Source organism: Oryctolagus cuniculus, chromosome 16 (assembly GCF_051225735.1).
Source record: "Oryctolagus cuniculus isolate XC-2025 breed Fujian yellow rabbit chromosome 16, ASM5122573v1, whole genome shotgun sequence".
NCBI classification, from domain to species: Eukaryota; Metazoa; Chordata; class Mammalia; order Lagomorpha; family Leporidae; genus Oryctolagus; species Oryctolagus cuniculus.
In genome coordinates this window covers 14463703-14488756 of record NC_142882.1, presented here as the reverse complement: position 1 = coordinate 14488756, position 25054 = coordinate 14463703, and the positions used below count along the sequence as shown (strand labels likewise).

At 39.1% G+C, this 25054-nt stretch overlaps 1 pseudogene; it reads left to right on the top strand.

The window, feature by feature from the left end:
• The first annotated feature begins 385 nt into the window (after positions 1-385).
• The window catches only part of LOC138848176 (vomeronasal type-2 receptor 116-like), an 88405-nt pseudogene continuing 63736 nt past the window's right edge, over positions 386-25054 (top strand).

Below are 25054 nucleotides of genomic sequence, written 5' to 3'. Positions count from 1 at the left end.
CTCATATGGAAGAGCTAAGATGAGCTTTCCTAAACCTCTGACTAATTATTCATGGTCAGCCACCCTGTGGAACACATTCTGTGATTTTTCTGTTTGGATTCAGATGCTCTCTATCATTTTAATAGGAGAGAGGCAGAATTCCCCACACTTGAACCCATGATATGATGTTCATTCAGACAAACATCAGCCTAAACCAAATAGACTCCCTGAGGATAGAGAGGAGTGAAAAGAAGGATTTCTCAGTGTGTGTGCACTCACAACTTGAATCTGAATGTTCTCCCTCTTTCCAATTGTGCCTGCCCTCCAGCTTCATCCACTTCTGAGGAAAATTCAATTTACCAACAGTGCTGGGGAGGACGTTTCCTTCCATGAAATGAGACACCGTATGGCACACTATGATATCCACAACATTGTGAATTTTTCTGCTGGATTTCGGTTGCTGATCAAAATCTGGGGGTTTTCCTCTGAGAATGCATATGGGCATGATTTGGTCCTCAATGAAGAGATGATAGAATGGCCTGTAGCATTCATGGAGGTGTGGATCCATGGGAATGTTGCATACATACAGAGCATCTGAATAGCATCTGAGAGGATATTATGTGTGAGATTTTAAATAAGCATTCAACTCTCATTTCACATCTTGGCTTAGAAGATATGGTGTTGCTTACACATATATGAGCCAGTGTGTATTAGAAGTGCACATTTGTACTAGTATTATTGTTTTTACTTTGGGCATATTTATGTATCCTGAGGTTGAGTGACTAGAAAGAGCAATGTTAAGGAATAGAGATAGAGATCAATATATAGACATAAAATTACTAAAGACGCGTCTACACAAATTCTAAAATTTTATTTCAACATTTTATTTATATAAGGTGAAAAAACTTCGTGTATTAGATATATATGTATAAGCATGGTGATATTTTAATCTTTTGGTGAGAGTCGTAATTATGTTTGCTGCAGTATGAACACAAGTAAATTATGAGTTGACTATTTGAAGAAACCATCCCCATTTTCCTTTTTTATTGTGTTTGCCAATTAGTTCAGTTTTTCTTCTGAATTTTATCATCATTGTGCTGTTGAAATACCCCAGACAATTTTGTGGGTGATTTTTATAACTAGTGTGTGTTATACCACAAATGCAATGGTAGTATCAGGAATTTATTCGCTCCCTGGGTCTAGAAGTCCAGAAGTAGATCAATGCACAATCCATAGTTTATAATATTTGCTCATCTTTTCTTTCTAGGCTTGTCTTTTTCTGAGTCGTTACAATCAGAAGTGTACATAGTCATCATTTTTTTTGGAATATTTTTTCTGGCATGTAAAATCTTCTACTAAATTAAGGAATGAGGCATGTAAAACAGTCTCAGACATACACATTCTGAGAATAATTTTACCACATAAAAAGCCAAACTAAAAGATTTCAGAGGAAGCAATTTAATAAAGAGACAAATGTCCAGAAGCATAGATCTGATGATGATCAATATTAAACCCATCAGGTGCCCTCATAATATTTAATAGGCCGTTGTCAAACTTGGATTAAGCATCATAGAAACTTGAATTTGATGTTTGGATAAAATTGACAAGACACAGACTGGTGAGGTTATAGTGATGACCTTGGGATGAAGAGGCAAATAGTGACATCATATCACAGTGCCTAATGTCGTGCATAGCAATGACCATCACTTCTCTTTCCCCTACAGATGCCTCAGTCTTTGTGTAGCCAGAGGTGTGGTCCAGGATTCAGGAAAATTCACAGGAAGGAAAATATACCTGCTGCTATACTTGTGTTGTTTGTCCAGAGAGACATTTCCAATCATACAGGTAGAAAACATTTGACTTACCTGTGAGAACTCCAGCCTATGAACTATTTCTTGATAAAAAGGAAACCAAGAATATTTGCAATGGGATCAGAGTGCCCTATTGTCTCATGCACACCTCCACTCACTCTTTCCATACCCTTGTTGTATGCTCACTATCACCATCTCATTATGTATAAGCTGTTGTCTTGCAGTGCTCAAACTCTCAAGCTCAGCTCTGACACTGATTCTATCTGGTGTCCTTCTTTCCCATCCAGTGCAGGATGAGATCTTCTCAATCTGTGATCTAAGGTCTAAACAAGAAATATAATATTTGTGTTTCCTAATGCTCCATTTGGATATCTAGAAGGCTTAAAATCAAAACTTTTTTATACATAACTGACGAGAAGGGAGCTGCTTCATATGAATTGTGATGGGAGTATTATATGACTTTCTGTGCTACATCCTTGACATTGTGCATGCTGTTCACTACACATAATGAATGCCACCGCTTGTCTTTTATGTATATGCTAGAAGAAGAGAAAAAACAAGGTGAAATATAGAGACACAGCATCCTAAAAATGATGCAACTTGCTAACTCCAAAACCATTTGCAAAATGCAAATATTTAAGCAATGTTAGGTATCAAATAAAATATCAGAGCCAATTGTTTTGAGAAATGTAAAAATGTACTAAGTCTCATTGGTAAATAGTTCCACTGTTCAATGTAGAATAAACATCTTTATAATAATTTGAATTCTTCCAAAAGGATGTTTTAATTCACATAATCTTAGCTTTATAAATATTTTTATTTCAGTATCTTCAAACAAGCTATATATAGTTTCCAGTATAAAGAAGATAACAGGCTGGCACCGTGGCTCACTAGGCTAATCCTCCACCTTCGACACCAGCATACCAGGTTCTAGTCCTGGTTGGGGTGTGGATTCTGTCCCAGTCGCTCCTCTGCTAGTCCAGCTCTCTGCTGTGGCCCAGGGAGGCAGTGGAGGATGGCCCAGGTCCTTGGGCCCTGCACCTGCATGGGAGACAAGGAGAAGCACCTGGCTCCTGTCTTTAGATTGACACAGCACGCCAGCCACAGTGGCCACTTGGGGAGTGAACCAATGGAAAAAGGAAGACCTTTCTCTCTGTCTCTCTCTCACTGTCTAATTCTGCCTGTCAAAAAAAAGATAACAGAAAAATGACTTCAAGTTTCTGTGAAAATACTCAACATGCAGTAAGTTAGTGAAAGAAAGAAAACTAAAGTATCATGTACCCATGGTACAATGTACACTTGCCTATGTGTTCCTGGGGTATCTTTGAGACAGGTGCTGAAAGCACCTACATTCTATGAAAAGTAAAGGGAACACATTGAAAAGAATTGAAAGAGAGAATTCCTCTAAATTTTTGCAAATATTTATATTTCTTTTTTTTACAAAACATCTTTATTTATTTGTCTGAATATCAGCATTACAGATAGAGGGAGAGCATAATAGAGAGGGAGAGAAGATACAGAGAAAATCTTCCATCAGGTAGATTCACTCTCCAGATAGCTGCAATGGCCAGTTCTGGGCCAGGTGAAAGCCAGAAACCAGGAGCTTCTTTCAGGTCTTGCACAGGACCCAAATTTGAGCCTTTCTCTGCTGGTTTCCTAGGCACATTGGCATGGAGATGGTTTGGATGTAGATCAGCCATGACATGAACAGGCACCTGTTCAGATGCCATCATTGCAGGCAACTCCAGTCCTGAAGCTTGTATTCTTGCATGAGCACTAAGGATAAAAACTGAGTAGGACTCTTACTACAAGTGTAGCCATACTAATAACATTTTCTTGCTTTTTAAAAAAGATTTATTCATTTAATTTAAAAATCAGAGATACAGAGAATGAGAAAGAAAGAGAGAGAGAGAGAGAGAGAGAGAGAGAGAGAGAGAGAGAAAGATTCAATCCAATTGCTCAGGCCCCAGATAGAAACAATGGCCCAGGCTGGATGAGGCAGAATCCAGGAACCAGGAGCCTCATCTGGGTCTCCCACATAGGTGTGGGGGTCCCCAGTGCTTGGGCCATCTTCTGCTGTTCTTTCTAGGCAATTAGCAGGGACCTGTATTGGGAAGTGATCAACTGGAACACAAAACAATGTCCATAAGAGATGCCGGCATTGTTGGTGGTGGCTTTGCCAGAATACTGGCCCTATTTTTGTTTGTTTGACATTTTATTGAAAGAGACATATTCACCAACTGGCCCATTCTTAATGACTTCTTTAATGCTGTAGCAGCAGAAGTGCATTATTTCAAGTGAGACAATGTGGTGTCCAATGTGGTGTTCACAAGAGCTAAAATGGAGAACAAGCCATGCTTTCAGGTTAACAAGAGTGCCTAGTTGTTTTTCAGTAACATGATGAAAATACCACTTACTACCATATACTCTCATAAAGACAAACAGCTACAATTCTATTCAACCACAGTATCACAACAGTTATATGGAAATACTGACAAGACAAGTCCATCTAGGAATTAGAGTAGAGAAAAATGTATGGCGGTCCCAGGAATGACACATGATTTATATAGGTCATCTCCATTTGAGGATAAGTGAGAAAAACCTTAACACTGATGACCCCAGAAAAATATTCTAACCCATGTGAATCTAAGGCTCCTCCTGAGAAAGCCACTGGGGACTGTAGAGAAGAGGGCTTGGAAGAATCCAAGCCCATATGAATTACAGGAAATTCACCATGTTATAGAAATTAAAACATTGCGAACTGAAATTGATCACTTGGACTAGTGAGATGGCATTGGTACATGCCACCTTGATGGGATTAAATTGGAATCCCCTGGTATGTTTCTAACTCTACCATTTGGGGCAAGTCAGCTTGAGCATGTCCCAAATTATATATCTCTTCCCTCTCTTATTCCTACTCTTATGTTTAACAGGGATCACAATTCAGTTAAATTTCAACACTTAAGAATAACTGTGTATTAATTACAGAATTAAATCAGTCATATTAAGTAGAACAGACAAAAAAACTACTAAGAGGGATAATGTATTAAGTTGTTCATTAACAGTCAGGGCTATGCTGATCAAGTCACCGTTTCCCATAGTGTCCCTTTCACTTCAACCAGTTTCCTTTTTGGTGTTCAGTCAGTTGTCACCGATCAGGGAGAACATATGGTATTTGTCCCTTTGGGACTGGCTTATTTCACTCAGCATGATGTGTTCCAGATTCCTCCATTTTGTTGCAAATGACTGGATTTCGTTGTTTCTTACTGCAGTATAGTATTCTAAAGAGTACATATCCCATAATTTCTTTATCCAGTCTACCGTTGATGGGCATTTAGGTTGGTTCCAGGTCTTAGCTATTGTGAATTGTGCTGCAATAAACATTAGGCTGCAGACCGCTTTTTTGTTTGCCAATTTAAATTCCTTTGGGTAAATTCCAAGGAGTGGGATGGCTGGGTCGAACGGTAGGGTTATCTTCAGGTTTCTGAGGAATCTCCAGACTGATTTCCATAGTGGCTTGACCAGTTTGCATTCCCACCAACAGTGGGTTAGTGTCCCTTTTTCCCCACATCCTCGCCAGCATCTGTTGTTGGTAGATTTCTGAATGTGAGCCATTCTAACCGGGGTGAGGTGGAACCTCATTGTGGTTTTGATTTGCATTTCCCTGATTGCTAATGACCTTGAACATTTTTTCATGTGTCTGTTGGCCATTTGGATTTCCTCTTTTGAAAAATGTCTATTGAGGTCCTTGGCCCATCTCTTAATCATGAGAGTATTTCAGGCATGGAAAGCCAAGACACTCTGGCAAAAGATCTCTGTGAGTGAGATCTCAGTGGAAAGAACAGGTCTTCAAAGAAGGAGGTACCTTTCTCTGAAGGGAGGAGAGAACCTCCACTTTGACTATGACCTTGTCTAAACAAGATAAGAGTCGGAGAACTCAAGGGGCTTCCATAGCCTTGGAAACTCATGACTGGAGCATAGGGAGATTACTGATGCCATAGACAGGAGTGTCAATTGGTAAAGTCAACAACAGGAGTCACTGTGCACTTACTCCTCATGTAGGATCTCTGTCCTTAATGTGCTGTGCATTGAGATTTAATGCTATAATGAGTACTCAAATAATATATTTCACTTTGTGTTTCTATGGGGGTGCAAACTGTTGAAATCTTTACTTAATGCATACTAAACTGATCCTCTGTAAAAAAAAAAAAAAAAAAAAAAAAAAAAAAAAAAAAAAAAAAGAAAAGAAAAGAAACTATCAACTCCCAACTTGACTCTCACTGGGATTAAACATGACAATAGGTCTGCTCTGATTTCATCATCATTAAAAAAAATCATCTATTATTTTTCACTTTATGTTTCTGTGTGGGAGCAAACTGTTGAAAGCCTTACTTAATGTATACTAAGCTGATCTTCTGTATATTAAGATAATCGAAAATGAATCTTGATGTGAATGGAAGGGGAGAGGGAGTGGGAAAGGGGAGTGTTGTGGGTGGGAGGGACGGTATGGGGGGGAAGCCATTGTAATCCATAAATCGTACTTTGGAAATTTATATTCATTATATAAAAGTTAAAAAAAAATAAAAAATAAATAAAAAATTAAAAAAAAAATTAAGAAGGAAGACATCATGCTAAGTGTTCTCTTACAATAAAATAAAAATTTAAATGTAAGAAAAAAAAAAAAGAAATTAAAACATTGAAAAAAAGTCTGAGCGACAGGATGAGACCACAGAGCCCCACGTGCAAAGGAGCTTCTTTGAACCAGTTTCTCCTATGGGAGTCAAGCATTGTCCCTGGGTCAGGAGTGCAGAAATATCCTTTAGTGTTTCTTGGTATATATCAGAGCAGGATGGACTCACCATGACTTTGAAAAAGGGACCCTTTTCCTGAACAGGGAAAAAGGAGAAAATTGTTAAATGGAAACACAGAGTCTTCCTTTTCCCCACAGATGCAGAACAATGCATCCCCAGTGCAGATCACGAGTACCCAAACCTGGAGAGAAACCACTGTCTCCCCAAACTGGTGACCTTCTTAGGCTTTGAGGAATTTCTGGGTATGGCTCTGGCCTGCATGGCTCTGTGCTTCTCTGTCCTCACAGCTGCAGTCCTCTGGGTCTTTGTGAAGCACCAAGACACTCCCATCATCAAGGCCAATAACAGGACCCTCAGCTACATCCTGCTCATCACCCTCCTCCTGTGCTTCCTCTGCTCCTTACTCTTCCTTGGCCGTCCCAACACAGCCACCTGCCTCCTCCAGCAAATAGCATTTGGCCTTGTGTTCACAGTGGCTGTTTCCACTGTGCTGGCCAAGACCATCACTGTGATTCTGGCCTTCAAAGCTCTGAAACCTGGAAGAACAATGAGGCGATTGCTGGTAATAGGAGCTTCTAACTTCATCATTCCCATCTGCTCCTTGATCCAACTGGCTCTCTGTGGCATCTGGTTGGGAAGTTCTCCCTTTATTGACACAGATGAATACTCTGAGCCTGGCCACATCATCCTGGTGTGCAATAAGGGCTCGGCCACTGCCTTCTACTGTGTCCTGGGATACCTGGGTTCCTTGGCCCTGGCCAGCTTCACTGTGGCTTTCCTAGCCAGGAATCTGCCTGACACATTCAATGAAGCCAAGTTCCTGACGTTCAGCATGCTGGTGTTCTGCAGTGTCTGGGTGACCTTCCTGCCTGTCTACCACGGCACCAAGGGGAAGGTCATGGTGGCCGTGGATGTCTTCTCCATCTTGGTCTCCAGTGCAGGGCTCCTGGGCTGCATCTTTACCCCCAAATGCTATGTTATTCTCATAAAACCTGATAAAAATTCTTTGAAAGTTTTAAAGAATCAGAGCAGTTTTAGGAGACCCTAAATTATTTTTCTCAAATTTTCTTCACATTTCTACCTTTGTAAGCAAAATCCAAGATGAAGTAGCCTTTCAACTTTGTCAAATAAGCAAAACTAAAAGCCATTGTTGGTTAGGCATTTGGCCTTGCAATTAAGATGATCTTGCATCCCATAATAGTATCTGGGTTACTAATTTGGTTCTGACTCCTGACCCCAGTCCCCCCCCCCAAAAAAAAAAAAACCCATTGAGTGAGTGGTAACAACTCAAGCTATTGGATCCTTGTCAGTTATTTTTTTTCCTGGCTCCTTGCTCTGTCTTCAATCCAGGCTCAGCCACTGCAGGCATTGTGAGGTGAAGCACTGAAAGGTTTGGCTCTCAACCATCTCTCCCTTTCTCACAGTTTTTCTCTATTCTTCTCAAAAAATACAAGGCAGTCTAGAAATATTTTCATATATCTGATATGATTTAGATAAATTGAAAATGTAATGCCATGTTAAAGAAGCTAGATCTAAGAGTTCTCATATTACCTCATTCCAATGCCAGGAACTGTCCAGAGTAGGTAAACACATAGCAACTAAAGAGATGAATGGTTGCATGAACCACGTTCATGCAAGTTTGCAAGTGGCTGCTTAGTGGACAAAGGCTTTGATTATGGGATGATGCAAAAGGCTTCAATCTACACAGACATGATAATTGTACAACCCTGTGAATATACTTTATGAAAAGTCGATGTAGAATTTGAGTGTAAAAGTACTGTAACACCACATCCTTGTACATTACTTCAGTGGTTCCCACAGGGTATGTGAATTTCACCGGAGTAATAGCATCATTGTCTCCTGGAATATGAACACTAAGCAAAGGCAAAAAGAGAAAGCAGTCAAATGATGGAGGACACAATTACAGAATAATGCCTATAATCATGGAATCTACCGATAGTTGTGATAAAGATACGCTGTCCAAATAACAAGACAGTAATTATTGACTAAGATGTTTGTGAACAATACAGTGTCCAAAGTGAAGAATGCTCAAGGATTAGTTGACTCTTGTGTTTGGGAAATAAATTCCACTAAATTATACCAACAAAAGGATAAATTCAAAACCTCCAGGAAAGCAAGATAAAGCAGGTATAACTGAGACATGTTTTCAAATATAAACATTCATAGCATCTAAACTGATAAACAAAAAGGAAATTAATTAGTATGCATATTTTCAGGGCTAACCCTACCATATAAAATGACATTGCTATTTATAAGTTGATGGTCTGCTGTGTTTCAGTTTCTTTCATTATTTTTATAGCTGTAGAACATTCAATCTTATGGATCTGCCATATCCAACTTATTGAATCATTCACAGGTGATGATTTGTGTTGTTTCCACACTTCCAGTGTTATGAACAGATTATCCTGACTATTCTTTTAAAAATATATGTTTGGGGCGGCGCCGCGGCTCACTAGGCTAATCCTCCGCCTTGCGGCGCAGGCACACCGGGTTCTAGTCCCTGTCGGGGTGCCAGATTCTGTCCTGGTTGCCCCTCTTCCAGGCCAGGATCGGTGCGGTGTGCTGGCCGCAGTGCGCCAGCTGCGGCGGCCATTGGAGGGTGAACCAACGGCAAAGGAAGACCTTTCTCTTTGTCTCTCTCTCACTGTCCACTCTGCCTGTCAAAAAAAATAAAAAAAAATATATGTTTGGGTATGTACCTCCAACTGTTTGAGTGCACAGGATATTTCAAATGGTTCTGAGGAAAATGCAGTGAATATAAATGTTTATTTTAGTGAAAACTTTTAGTTTTTATTTATTCATGTTTTAAGTGAGTTTCTAAAACTTAAAACAACTAAAAAAACACTCCCCAAAAGAAGTGACTTCTAAGTGAAAAGTTTTTGAAAATAATGAAGATACTGAAGAAACAAAACTCTCTGTTATCCAAACATAACACATACATAAACATAATTGAGTTTTAAAATTCTAGGCTAATATAACTTATAAGTGTGTAACCATTACAGTAGTATTCTATGTGATATGAATTTTCATGACATTTCTTATGTTTTGCTATTTTCTTAAATATCCATTTCATAATTCATTTCTTTATTTTATATTAAATATTTAAATAATGTTTCCTAAAAGTAGGTAATTATGTTCTTTAGATGAAGAATGATGAGGCCGGCACTGCAGCACAATGGGTTGATCCTGTGCCTGCTGTGCTGGCATCCCATATGGGTGCTGGTTCTAGTCCCAGCTTCTCCTCTTCCAATCCAGCTCTCAGCTATGGCCTGGGAAAGCAGTGGAGGATGGCTCAAGTCCTTGGCCCCTGAACCTGTGTGGGAGACCAGAAGAGGCTCTGTCTCCTGGCTTTGGATAGGCACAGCTCCAGCCATTGAGACCATTTGGGGAGTGAACCAATGGACGGAAGACCTTTCTCTCTGTCTCTCCCTCTCACTGTTTGTAACTCTATCTCTAAAATCAATAAATAAAAACTTTCAAAAAATAATACAGAATGATGATAAAATACTGAAGTGATTTAAAGTCTTTGCTAATGAGTACACCCATCCCAGATTCTTTCACACTCACTGTTTGTAACTCCATCTCTAAAATAAATAAATAAAAATCTTTCAAAAAATAATTCAGAATGATGATAAAATACCGAAGCAATTTAAAGCCTTTGCTAATGAGTACACCCATCCCAGATTCTTTCACACATATCACTGCCAAACACAGAACATAGCTCTGGAGGATTCTGAGCTAGAAATTGATTTTAATTCCAAGGTAACTCAGGTCATGCTTTGGTAACACATGAACCCCAAAGTTGTAAGACATCAATGCAGTAAAGATTTATATTAGTCTCAGAGTAAATATACAACAGTGGTTGTTGAGAGAGGGGGCTGTGCTCCCCAGAGACATGGAGATAAAATGAGGGAAAGACCACTGTCCTGATGATGCTGCATCCGATGTTCATGCTTTCCTCACTTGGAATTTCAAGCATAGAGCCTCTGGGTATCTTGCCTATTTTCATTCCTTCTGTGAACAAAAAACACTCCTTAAAGCAATGTGCATGTGAAATGTCATCTTCTCTATGTTCAGAATGACAGAGTGCAGCATGGGGATGACCTCATCCACAACCATGCCCCACGTTGCTGCCATGGTCCACACCTTCCCCACATGAAGAAGTGTTTTTCCACAATGTGTACATTAACAAGACTCTACATCACTGGGTAGCATGTGCACATTTGCAGAGGAAACTCTTATTCTCCTCTTGAAAGCAATATCACTGGATACTGAGGATGCCTTTTCTTCCTGAATTATAGCTGGATTTGTGTGGATTTTACTATTACATTATCTGAACCCACACTTATATTTATTAACTCATGGGACAAATAGATTAAATTAGTTGAAGAGATTAAAGTCTAGGAAAAAGGCAAATAACTGTATGTAAAAAAAATCTCAGAGAGTTTATTTCAGCATCTAATTTCATTTTTTACTTGTAGTTAGAGTTCTTGAAGTAGTCTGTGTTCTTATTTACAGTTAGTAACTTGGAATAATTTACAGTGAATTTGTCAAAGGGTCTCAAAGATGTATGCCTAATATGCCATATATTAGGCATCATAAGCACAGAAGATAAAGTTTAGCTCAGACTATGAATAGTTGCAATATTTTGTGGAGATTTGGAAGCTTTCTTTTTGGTCACACCCTGATCCTTAATTTCAAAGGAAAATCACAGTCTCATAAAATAGTCCAAGGGTAGAGATAGAACATAACATAAGTAGTATGTATACATATGTTTAGATTTATAGAATGTGAACGTTTTGTAACTTTGGGCCTACCAGATAACACAAGGTGTCTTTAAGGAGAAATTGTGAATTCTGAAACACCTATGTTTCTCACACGTGCCACCACCAAGTGTCTTTCAATTGTGCAGCTTTCTATCAGCAGCTGAGAGAATATTAGGAACAAAGCTAATACATGTGTTAGGAGCAAATTAAGAAGAAACAAGCACACACACACACAACACACACACAAACACAGATGCTATATATATTCCTGTATACATTCTGAAAGGCTTAATTATATATGGCGAGCATCTTTACTGTATTTTGATGTACTGCAAAGACAATTAGATTACACAAAGTGATGTAAAAGGGTAAGTGTATGGATAAACTACTGCCCTTCTCTGGATGTACATACTATTTCCAATTTATGAAGCCTATTTCTCCATGAGAGTACTACAGGACTGGGAGAGATGTTAGACACAGCCATGAAGAGACTTCCTGGAGGTACACATAGGGTCATCAGTGGTGAAGATGACCTTTCACCTTCTTGATGAAGGATTTTGTGACATGATGAAATTGAATTTTTTTTACCTCCAAACTAATTATTTCTACAATTGCCAAATCCCTCAAAACAGTTGACTGACCTAACAACTCTTGGCCCCTGTGCACGCAGATTTACAGAGCTCTGTCCTGGCAATGCCCTAGGGAGGAATGAGAGTCCAAAGCATGTTTTTCCAAAACTGTTTTTCCTCCTAATGGAGAGTGGCAGGTGCTTGGCCTCAGGGCGGGATGATGCCATGAGTTCCCGGATGAGACAGAAATGATGCAATGGACATATATAGAAACCAGAGCTGATCTAATCACATTAAGTCAAGGCCTCAGCCCTGTGACTCCCTTTGAAATGTCTTCCTTGTGATTCTAGCTGTGTCTCTGTGTGACTCAATAGACTAGCACACACGGTCCACAGGTTGAGAACATACAGCTACTGGGATCAGCTGTGCCCTACACAGAGCTCTATTCTCCCTGCAGGGAGCTGAGATAGCAGATATAATCCAGACCATTTTCACCTAACATCAACAGGGATTTGGGCCTTTAACTTTATGGTGGGTTGACTTGACATGCTGTTTTCTATGATGGTTCTCAACCTACTCCTGAATTTTTCATACAGTTCGCAGGAAATACCTCCCAGGAATTGTTATATTTCCATGAAGCCAAGTGTCTTCAGAGATGGAGACCTGGTACTGGGTGGGTTTTTCCCTCTTTACTTTCTGGAACCAGAATCAGAGATGGACTGGAAGAGGAGCAATTTAAAATTAAATCAATGAATTAAATACAGTTTAGAGCTTCAAGAACAGATAAACCAAGACAGAGGAAAAAAAAAAAAAACTGCTGTTCTTGAGAATAGATTTTTGGAATAATACAGTCTGGTAAAAATAATGAAAAGGCCAGTGTGATATATGGCATATCAATAAGTAAACAAACATTTGTTGTTACAGGAATGATTGAAGGAAAAGGCTATGGAGAACTTCCTGAATGCAATAATAACTGAAAGCTTCTTAGTTCTTGATAGAGATATGAACATTGAGATAACGGACGTTCAACCCTTTACAGACTCAACCAATAAAGATGTTCCATAAGGAATGTTGCAGTCAAATTGTCAAAAGTTAATAATAGTGGGCCGGTGCTGTGGCACAGTGGGGTAAATCCCTGGCCTGAAGCTCTGGAATCCCAAATTGGTGCTGATTGTTGTCCCAGCTGCTCCTCTTCCGATTCAGCTCCCTGCTGGGAAAGCAGTAGAAGATGGCCCAAGTGCTTGGGTCCTGCACCCATGTGGGAGACCTGGAATAAGCTCCTGGATCCTGGCTTTGGATCAGCACAGCCTCGGCCATTGAAGCCATTTGGGGAGTGAACCAACAGAAGGAAGACCTTTCTCCCTGACTCTTCCTCTCACTGTCTTTAACTCTACCTCTCAAATAAGTAAATAAAATCTTTTTTTTTTAAAATAAACTATACCCAAGCCTACATTATCCATAAAAAACTCACTTCACAGGTTAAGATACACATTCACTGAGAGTAAAGGGTTGCAAAAGATATTAGATACAAATAGAGAGAAAAAATGATCAGGAGTAGATGTACTCATATCAGGTAAAAACAGATTTCAATCCAGAAATTAAAAAAGAAACAAAGAAGATTATATATTAATAAGAGAATTCATTTAGAAAGAAGACATAACTATATATATATATATACATATATAATACAAAACCCCAAATATATAAAGCAAATATTATTATAAATAAATGGAGAGATAGATTGCAATACAATAATAGTGATGCACTTCAATATCTCACTGTCATTAATGGACACATTATCTATGCAGAAACTCCACAAAGGTATATAAGAGAGCCAAACCATGGAGCAAATGAACAACACAGGCATTGACAGAACATTTTAATTAAAAACCACAAGAATACACATTCTCCTCATTAGCACACCAAGCAATGTCCAGGATAAATCATATATTGGGTGACAATCAGGTCTCAGAATTTATATATTCAACATTTTCTTCATTTACTCATTGTTACTATTATGGATTGTGCTTCAATAAACAGAGTTCATGTATCTCTTTCATAGGCTGACTAAGCTAGACACAGAAAGAGAAATACCACATATTCTCTCATATGTGAAAGTTAATACATGTAGAGTATAAAAAATGTATGTATGTCATATTGTTTGGTGTATAAAAGTTATAAATATTGTCTTCACTAAATTATAACATCAATATAATATACCCTTATTTCCTCAGTTTATGATCATTGTCATGAGTTCTGCATCATGTCATATTAATATACTTGTTTTTATAAATATAGTATGTGTACATATATAATATCTACATATGAAAGGAATTTGGCAAACTGTTAAGATTTATTAAATCTAAAAATCAACTATAGTTTCTAAAAATTCCTTGAAACAAAAAATGAAAACACAGCATGTGAAGTGTATTTATCTATTCTACCAAAAGTAGAATTAAGAAATTTCAGAAATAAATGCATACACTAAAATACAGAAATATTTCAGATAAAACAGTATAACAATGCATTTTCAAGGACTTAAAAAAGCAAGAACAAATGAAACTCCAAATTAGAAGGAGGTGAGAAATGAAAGGGATCTGAACAAACATAAATAAAATTGAAATTAAAAAATGCAAAAGATCAACAAAACAAAAAACTGGTACTATGTACAGATAAACAAAATAGACAAAACTTTACTCAGGACAACAAAGAAAAAAGAAGAAAAACTTGAATAAAATTAGGGATGAAAGTGGAAACATCATAACTGAAATCACAGAAACACAGAGAACCATAAGAAACTACTACAAACCACTGTATGTAAGCAAAATAGAAAACTTTGTAGAAATGGAAAGGAACATAGATACATGCAACTTGTCAAAATTACATCAAGAAGATATATAGGTAGCTGGCATGGTGGTGTAGTGGGTAAGGCCACCGCCTGCAGTGCCAGCATCCCATATGGGCACTGGTTTTAGTCCTGGCTGCTCCACTTCTGATCCAGCTCTCTGCTATGGCCTGGGAAAGCAGTGGAAGATGGCCCAAGTCCTTGGGCCCCTGCACCCATGTGGGAGACCCAGAAGAAGCTCCTATCCCTGGCTTTGGATTGACACAGCCATCTGAGGAGTGAACCAACAGATGAAAGTCCTCTCTGTCTCTCTCTGCCTCTACCTCTGCCTCTCTATAACTCTGCCTTTCAAATAAATAATTTTTTTAAAGAAAGAAGATATATAAAACCTAACCTAATAACACTAAAGCAGTAATGAAATATCCCATCGAAGAAAAATCCAGGGCCCAGTGGCTTCAAAACTGAATTCTACAGAAATAACTCTGATTCTTCTCTAACTGTTTCAAAATATTGAAAAGGATGGAACTCTACCAGCATCACTCAGATACCAAAATGAAACACAGACACAACAGAAAAAAAAAAAAAAAACAACTGATCAATATACTTAAAAAAACACAAGTGCAAAAATTCCCAAAAAATGTTAGCAAGGTGAATTCAACACTACAACAAAATACCATACATTGTGATGAAGTGAGATTTAACCCAGGAATGCCAACTGGGTTTAACATTTACAAATCACATATTGTAGTAAATCACATCAACAGAATGAAGGAAAAAAAAGAGATGATCATCTCAATGGATGCAGAATTTTTTTTTGACAGGCATAGTTAGACAGTGAGAGAGAGAGAGAGAGAAAGAGACAGAGAGAAAGGTCTTCCTTCCATTGGTTCACTCACAAATTGGCCTCCACAGACAGTGTGCTGTGCCAATCCAAAGCCAGGAACCAGGTGCTTCCTCCTGGTCTCCCATGTGGGTGCAGGGCCCAAGAGAGATAGTTTAATAAAAGTGGAGATAGTGAAGTCTTAGAGAAGAGTTAGGGGAAAAACAACTGCAGAGGAAACCTTTCCAGAATTAGAGGGACATGGTAGATCTACGTGGAGGACATGGGCGCCCATGGCTCAGGAGCCCAGCTGCCGAGAATCTTCTCCTCCGCACCAGCACTGGAAAGAGAGGTGAGGCAAAACCACAGTAGCCCGAGACACTGGCAGAAAAGTAGCAGGAAGAGCCTAGAGGGAATGAGGCTTGAATCCCCATGGGGGAAAGTACACCAGCCTAACTAGAGGAAAGAAAAAAGTAAAAGGGATGGTACGGACATGATTCTCTCTCTCCACACACCTTACAAAGGTGTGCAAGACAATAGAGCAGGCACCATTTTGGACATACATATCATCTGCACCAACTCAGGGCTGCACCCACCCTCAAGCAAGCAGAAAAACCTAACTCAGGTTGGGAGTAATAACAGGAGACTAAGACTTAGTGAATGTGTGGAGCATATGAACTGGAACTGTGGAAAAAAAAATTGAGAGTGTGTGGGAGAACTCACAGTGTGGCTGAGATGTGAGTAGTCTCATGTTGCTGTGGATTTGTTCTGAGAGGAGGAGCGTGGTGGGTTCAGGAGGTGCGGAGTCACCACACAGACCCCGGGAGTCTGGTGAAAGCAGGCCAGAGGTGAGCAGCCTGCAGACTTGTTTATTTCAGTTGGCACAGCAGCCAAGGCAGCCAAGGCAGCCAATCCAGTCAAGGGGTGGTTTATGCCCTAACCAATCACAGACTGTTCCAGGCAGGCTCTGTTGCCATGTGGTTTCCAGAGCCATCCAATCAAAGCCTGCTGCCAGGCAGGCTCCATTGCCAGGTGGGTTTTTAAGCAATTCCTGAGTAACTGATACTCACTTCCCAGCAGCCATCTTGGCATGGCCTTCTCATTCCACCACAGTCTCGTTGGGAGAAGCCACAAACTCGAGTGGCCTTGGCTACCCGGTGAGAGACATTGCAGGGGAATCTGAGCTTACACTGAGGACTGAACAGATCCTTTGTGTGGTCCTTGGGACAGAGCAGACGAAGATTATACCCACTGTGACTAGTGCTCAGGCACTGATTGCCATCGAGGAGAAGAGCTCAGCTGAGTGGAATTACTTTCCTTCTGGATAAGAGAGAGAGAGAGTTACCACTCCAAACCTGGGTGTGTCTCCTTTGGCACAGCCTTAACCCTGAAGAACTGTATAGAGCTCTCTGACCACACCCACCACAAACCTCTGGAGATTCACCAAAAGCAGACAGTCCACTTAATCTAGAGTCATAGTATAATGAGAAAAGCCACCACAGAAAAAAAGAAGAAGAAACCAAAGAATATCTCCACAATGCCAAACAACAAACTGAGGAAACAAGAACAAGGAAGACTTCATGACACTCCAATACAAGATTATGGAGACGATAAGATCAAAGAAATACAAGATATGGAATTCAAAAAATTTATGATAAGAACATTTAGAAGTTTTCAAAAACAAATGCATGAACTACAGAAATCCATACAGGACAGGACAGAAAATCTCTCTCGTGAAAATGAAATCATAAGGAGGAATCAAAATGAAATGAGGAATTCAGTAGAACATGAAATTGAGATATTGAAGAGAAACCAAAATGAAATGAAGAATTCAATAGACCAAATAAACAACACATTTGAGAGCCTTAGAAACAGAATCAGTGAGGCAGGAGAGAGAATATCGGACTTAGAAGACAGAGCACAGGAAAGTATACAGTCAAACTAGAGAAAAGAAGAGGAAATTTAGGAATCAAAAAATATTGTTGGGAATCTACAGGATACTATTAAAAAACCCAACATTTGAGTTCTAAGAGTTCCTGAAGGCATGGAGGGAGAGAAAGGTTCAGGAGGCCTTTTTAGTGAGATACCAGCAGAAAACTTCCTGGGTTTGGAGAAGGAAAGAGACATCCAAGTACAGGAAGCACATAGAACCCCCAATAAACCTGAGCAAAGGAAATCCTCATCAGGACACATTGTAATCAAACTCACCACAGTGAAACATAAAGAAAAGATTCTAAAATGTGCAATAGAGAAACGTCAGATTACTCTCAGAGGATCTCCAATTAGACTCACGCAGACTTCTCATCAGAAACCCTACAGGCTAGGAGGGAATGGCGAGACATAGCCCAGGTGCTCAGAGAAAAACTGATTTCACAGAATATTATATTCTGCAAAGCTCTCATTGGTGAGTGAAGGTGAAATAAAGACCTTTCAGAGCAAACAGAAATTGAAAGAATTTGTCAACACACATCCATCCCTGCAAAAGACGCTTAAAGATGTGTTACACACAGAAACACAGCCAGCAGTATGAAAGAAGGTGAAGGAAGAAAACCTCACAGTAAAAGATCACAAGAAGTTCAAAGCATATATTAGAAATATCTTTGGCAAATGGCAGGGCAAAGTCACTACTTATCAAGAGTCACATTAAATGTAAATGGCCTCAACTCTCCAATTAAAAGACACAGGCTGGCTGAATGGATTAAGGAACAAAACCCATCTATTTGCTGCCTACAAGAAACACATCTTTCCAACAAAGATGCATGCAGACTGAAAGTGAAAGGTTGGAAAAAGATATGCCATGCCAACAGAAACCAAAAAAGAGCTGGCGTAGCCATCTTAATATCAGACAAAATAAACTTTAACACAAAAACTGTTAAGAGAGACAAAGAGGGGCACTATTTAATGACTAAGGGATCAATTCAACAGGAAGATGTAACTATTATAAATGTATATGCACCTAAGTACAGGGCACCAGTTTATTTAAAAGATATGGTAAGGAACTTAAAGGTAGACTTAGACTCCAATACAATAGAATTGGGGGATTTCAATGCTCCACATTCAGCAATAGACAGATCAACCAGACAGATGATCAACAAAGAAACAGCATATTTAATCGACACTATAGACCAAATGGACCTAACAGATATCTACAGAACTTTTCATCCTACACCTAAGGAATATACATTCTTCTCAGGAGTACATAGAACCTACTCTAGGATTGACCACATACTAGGCTATAAAGCAAATCTCAGCAAATTCAAAAGAATTAGAATCATACCATGAAGCTTCTCAGACCACAGTGGAATGAATCTGGAAATTAGCAATCCTGAGAGCATATGCAAACACATGGAGACTGAACAACATGCTCCTGAATGAACACTGGGTCACAGAAGAAATCAAAAGAGAAATCAAAAAGTAAATGAAGATAACAACACAACATATCAAAAGGTGGTCCAAGTACTTGGGACCCCCAACCCATGTGGGACACTCAAATGAAGCTCCTGGTTCCTGGCTTCTGCCTGGCCCAGCCAGTGCCATTGATTTCATTGGGGGCATGAGCAATTACATTCATACTTTCTCTCTCTCTCTCTCTCTCTCTCTATCTCTATCTCTATCTCTATCTCTATCTCTATCTCTATCTCTCTCTCTCCCCTCTGTTCTCTGAATCTCTGATTTTCAAATAAAATAAATAAATATTTTTTTAAAAAGCAAGAAAATGGTATTAGTAGGGCTACACTTGCAGTAAGAGTCCTACTCAGTTTTTATCCTTGGTGTTCATGCAAGAATACAAGCTTCAGGGAATGAAGTTGTGATGTAGGAGGTAAAGCCACAGCCTGGGATGATGGCATCCCATACAGGCACCAGTTCATGTCCTGGCTGCTCCTCTTCCAAACCAACTCCATGCCAATGTGCCTGAGAACCCATCATAGGAAGGCCAAATACTTGGGCCTCTGCGATGCCTGGAAGCAGCTCCCGGTTTCTGGCTTTGTCCAGGCCCAGTTTGAGCCATTGCAGTTATCTTAGGAGTGAATCTACCTGATGGAAGATCTTCTCTTTCACTTCTCTCTCTCTCTCTCTGTTAGGCTCTCCCTCTCTCTGTAACTGACATTCAAACAGAGAAATAAACATATTTTAGAGAGAGAGAATATAAGCATCTGTAAATATTTGAAGAATTCTCTCTTACAATGCTTTTCAACGTGCACCCTTTACTTTTTATAGAATGTAGGTGCTTCTGGCACCCGTATCAGAGATGCACTGGACACACATAGGCAAGTGTACATTGTACAATGGGTCAATGCATGGTACTTTAGTTTTCTATATTTCACTAACTTACTGCATGTTGAATATTTTAACAAAACTTGAAGTCATTTTTGTTATCTTCCTCATAAAGGAAACGATATAGACCTTATTTGAAGATACTGCAATAAAAATATTTCTAGAGCTAAGATTATGGAAATTAAATATGCTTTTGGAAGAATTCAAATTATTATAAACATATTTATTCTGCATTGAACAGTGGAACTATTTATCATTGAGACTTAGTACATTTTTACATTTCTCAAAATGATTGGCTTTGATATTTAACATTGCTTAAATGTTGACCTTTTTCAATGGTTTTTGTGGTTACCAAGTTGTATCATTTTTAGGATTTTGTGTCTCTACATTTCACATAGATTTTCCTCTTCTTCTGGTATATACAGCCAAAGGACAAAGTGGTGGCCTTCGTTATATGTACTGCACACCATGCACAGTGTCAAAGATGTAGCACAGAAAATAACACAGTATTCCTATCACAATTCATGTGAAGTAGTGCCCTGTTCATCAGTTGTGTATGGAAAAGTTTTGATTTCAAGCCCTTTAGATCCAAAGTGAGCCTTAACAAATACAAATATTATATTTCTTGTTTAGACATTAGGTCTCAGAGAAGGACACCAGATAGAATCAGTGTCAGAGTTGAGCTAGAGAGGATGAGCACCGTCAGACAACAGCTTATACATAATGAGATGGTGATAGTGAGCATACAACAAGGGTTTGGAAAGAGTGAGTGAAGGTGTGCATGGAGAACAATAGGGCACTCTGATCCCAATGCAAATATTCTTGGTTTCCTTTTTATCAAGAGCTAGTTCAGAGGCTGGATTCTCATAGGTCAGTTCTAGGGTTTTTACCTGTATGATTGGAAATGTCTCTCTCTGGACAAATAACACAAGTATAGCAGCAGACAGGTCTTCCTTCCTGTGTCATTTTCCTGAATCCTGGCCCACACCTCTGGCCACACAAAGACCGAGGAGACTGCAGAGAAAAGAGAATGATGATGATTGCTTTGCACGACATTAGGCACTGTGATAGGATGACTATTTGCCTCATCACCCCCAAGGACATCACTGTCCTTCCCAATCTGATTCTGTATCTCCTTGATTTTACCTAGGCATCCAATTTGGAGTTTCTATGATGCTCATTAGAGGTTTTTCATCTGTGTAACAAATAATATGAGGGTACCTGATCACTTAAATTTCATTCATCTCCAGATATATGCTTCCGAACATTTCTCTCTTTATTGAATTGTTTCCTCTGAAATCTTTGCCGTTCAGTTTATTATTTGATAATTATTTTGAGAATGTGTATGCCTGAGACTATTTTACATGTGTCTTTCATTAATTGAGCAGATTTTACATGCCAGAAAAATAATATCCAAAAATCAGAATGACTAGGTACACTTCTGAGTAAGCAGATTGATTCAACAATCTCTGGAGCCTGGAGGCAGAACAAGATCTTTGATTGCTTCATTGGCCAATTTGCCAAATATTTAAGTTGAAGATAACACCAATGGTAAAGTTTCTATCCAGAAGATTGAAAAGCATGGATTCTTAACAAAAACATATTAAGTAATTTCATTTCATCTACAAGGATGCTGGACAGTTGAGGGAGTGGGGACAAGAATTTTATAAACCTTTAATGCTATCATAATAAGAATTTTGTTTTGTAGTAGTAATATTCTTAATTAGCACATGAAGAATATAAGGCTTGATGTAATAAATAGATAGAAGGCAAAGTCAGGATTTATAGCTCCTACCTGTCTGTAAACATTTCTCATACTCCTTCTAAGTCTACAGTGACCATGTAATTGACATTCCAAGCTGGTACACTTTTGACAACAAGATGGGATGACATTAATGAATACTCAAGGATTATTTGCATAAATTGGCTGTAGGAAGCAAACCAGAATGTGTGATCATTTTAGATAAAAAAAATCTGTCTCACATGTAGACATCCAGTGATTTCATGATTTGTACTATAACCATGCATAGCATGTTTAGTTTGGCACATGAGAGGTACTCGGTAAATTATTTGATGAATACCCGATATTTTGTTCAGTATATTCTAAAATTCATTAAGTTTAGGTTTTCCAAGTTGTGAGATATAAATCATGTGAAATAAGTTATGTAAGTTAAAAAAAAACTGAATAGAATTTTGATAACAAAGAAAAACATATATTCCTAATTTTATATCAATAATAAGTAAACACAAGCATCTGGATAGCAAATGTAGACCTAGCTATTAAGTTATTATGAGAAGGGGGACGATAGTGTGGCGTACCTGGTAAAGCCACCTCCTACAGTGCTGTCTTCCCATATGGGTGCCAGTTCGGGTCCTGGCTTCTCTACTTCCAATTCAGCTCTCTGTTATGCCTGGGAAAGCAATAGAAAATGGCCCAAGTCCTTGGGCCTCTGCACCTGTGTAGGAGACCCTGAGGAGGATGCTGGCTCCTGGCTTCAGGTTGGCACAGCTCTGGCCATTGCAGCCAACTGGGGAATGAACCAATGGATGGAAGACCTCTCCCTCTCTCTCTCTCTTTCTCTCTCTCTCTGCCTCTCCTTCTCTCTGTGTGTAACTCTGACTTTCAAATAAATAAATAAATCTTTAAAAATATTATGAGAAAATTATGCTACAGGTTGATACAAGCCATTAAATGGAAAAGACTTGAAAACATTGTGCAGTGAAAGGTGCCAATCAACAGATGATAACAAAGGCTATGAATCAGTTTATATGCAGTCTCCACAACAAGAAGACCCATAGAGACACAAGGTGAACTGGGGGTGTGCTGGGCAGGAGGAAGGCCTGAGTATGGGGACACACTGACAATGGGTGTGGGGATTTGTGAGGGTAATGGAAATCTGTGGGTTTATCAGCAAAAATTTGTCAAGAAATACCACAAGCTTTATAAAGAAATATACCTCATGATCCAAGAATTTGCCCCAATTATTTCATTCAGAGAAATATACAAATAAAATTATCATTAATATATTACATTGAGAAGCAAGAAATGAGTGATATTCCAAATATTCAATATTGGGTAAACAAGTATGAGTTATGCATATAAAATGACACTTGGTGGCCATAATACAATGTCCATCAGTTAGGGGGAAATACTTTCATGGCATATTGCATCATGTGGAAGTCTAATGACACACAGAATTGGCAGTCTGTGCCCATATAGGACTTTTCTACATCTAGGCACAGTAACTCCTGAGACATGAGATGGACACACATGATGACTGACTCTCTTCTGCATAGAATGGAGATGGACATTGTTTGCCAGTTGAACAGTAGGTAGAATGCAATGTATGGGGGGACAGGCTCTATTTCAGGTGGTGGATCTCAGACAATAATAGCTTCTACATGAGGCATATTTGTTAGCAATGACACCCAGGGTGAGTGCCTTAGACCTAACACTGACCTCAGGCCATTCTCTATTCCATGGGTTTTGTCTGTGGCAGACAAGGGTGGGGGCGAGGATGGGGGCTGGAGTTCCACTAGTCCACTCATTTCAAGATTCTCAGAGGCTGATTAGGATATCAGATTAATAGAGTGGATATAAAATATGTCCATCTCTCTCTCTTCTCTTCTAGAGGAGTGGAGAGCAAAATAAAATGGAAAGGGAAGGTTGTGAAAGGCAAAAGAAAGGAAGGAACTCCAGAGTTCTTTGATCTGCATTCCTGCAACTTCTGTGTACATTTTTTAGAATTCTCAAGCAGATTAACCAATACAAGCACACACTCACTTGCAGTCTGAACCACAATTGACACATAACTCAATGTTGAACTTACCAATTAACTGACATTTTATACTTTGGCCCTGATAAAAAAGGTAACCAGGCCATGTCTGTTTCTGGTTCCAGGATGTAAAGGGTGGAAAACCCACCCAATAGCAAGTCTCCATCTTTGTAGACACTCATGAAATTATAACAGATCAAGGGAGGAATGTCTTGTGAACTGCATATAGGATTCAGGAGTAGTTTGAGAAAAATCACAGAAAACATGCCAAGTCCACCCAACATAAAGTTAAAAGCCCAAGTCTCTACTGATATTAGGAAAAAACAGACTGGATTATGTCTGCTATCTCAGCTCCCTACAGGGGGGATATCTCTGTGTAGGGCAAAGCTGGTCCCAGTATTGCTGTATGCTCTCAACAAGTAGACAGTGTGTGCTAATCTACTGAGTCACACAGAGACACAGCTAGAATCACTAGGAAGACATTTCAAAGGAAGTCACAGGGTTGAGGCCTTGCCTTAATGTCCCTGTGATCAGATCAGCTGATCTGATTTTCATTGCTTCACTTCTGCCCTATCCAGGAACTGTAGGCATCACCTTGTCCTGAGGCTATGCATCTGCCACTCTCTATGAGCATAAAATCAGCTTTGGAAAAACATGATTTGGACTCTCATTCCTCCCTAGGGCATTGCTGGAAAAGAACTCTGTAACCTGCGTGCACAGAGGCAAGGGTCATTACATCAGTAGATGTAATGGGAATTTGGGATTTGGCAATTGTAGAAAGAATTAGTGTTCGAATTAAAAAAAAAAAACACATCCAGTTTCATCATTTCACATGATCCTTCATCGAGAAGGTGAAAGGTCACATTCACCACTGATGACCCTATGTGTACCCTAGGAAGTCTCTTCATGGCTTTGTCTAATATCTCTCTCAGGCCTACAGAACTTTAATGGAGAAATGGGCTTCATGATTTGCCAATGTGTAAGCATATCCAGAGAAGGGCAGAAGTTCATCCCCCTACTGACATATCCACAAAATTAATCCTTTTACTCAACTTCTTGTGTAATCTGCTTGATTTCGAAGTATATAAAAATACAGCAAAGATTCTCACCATATATGACTAAATGATTTAGAGTGTATAAAGAAATATATGTAGCATCTGTGTATGTGTGTGTGTGTTTGTGCTTCTGTTTTCTTAAGTTGCTTCTTTCTCCATGTATTAACTTTGCTCCTACCGTTCTCTCAGCTGCTGATACAAACTTGCACATATGAAAGACAGTGGCTGAGGACATGTGTGAGGAACATCATATTTTATGCATACATGTGAAATGAGAATTCAATGCATATTTAAAATTTCACATATCATCTCCTCCCACCTCTCTC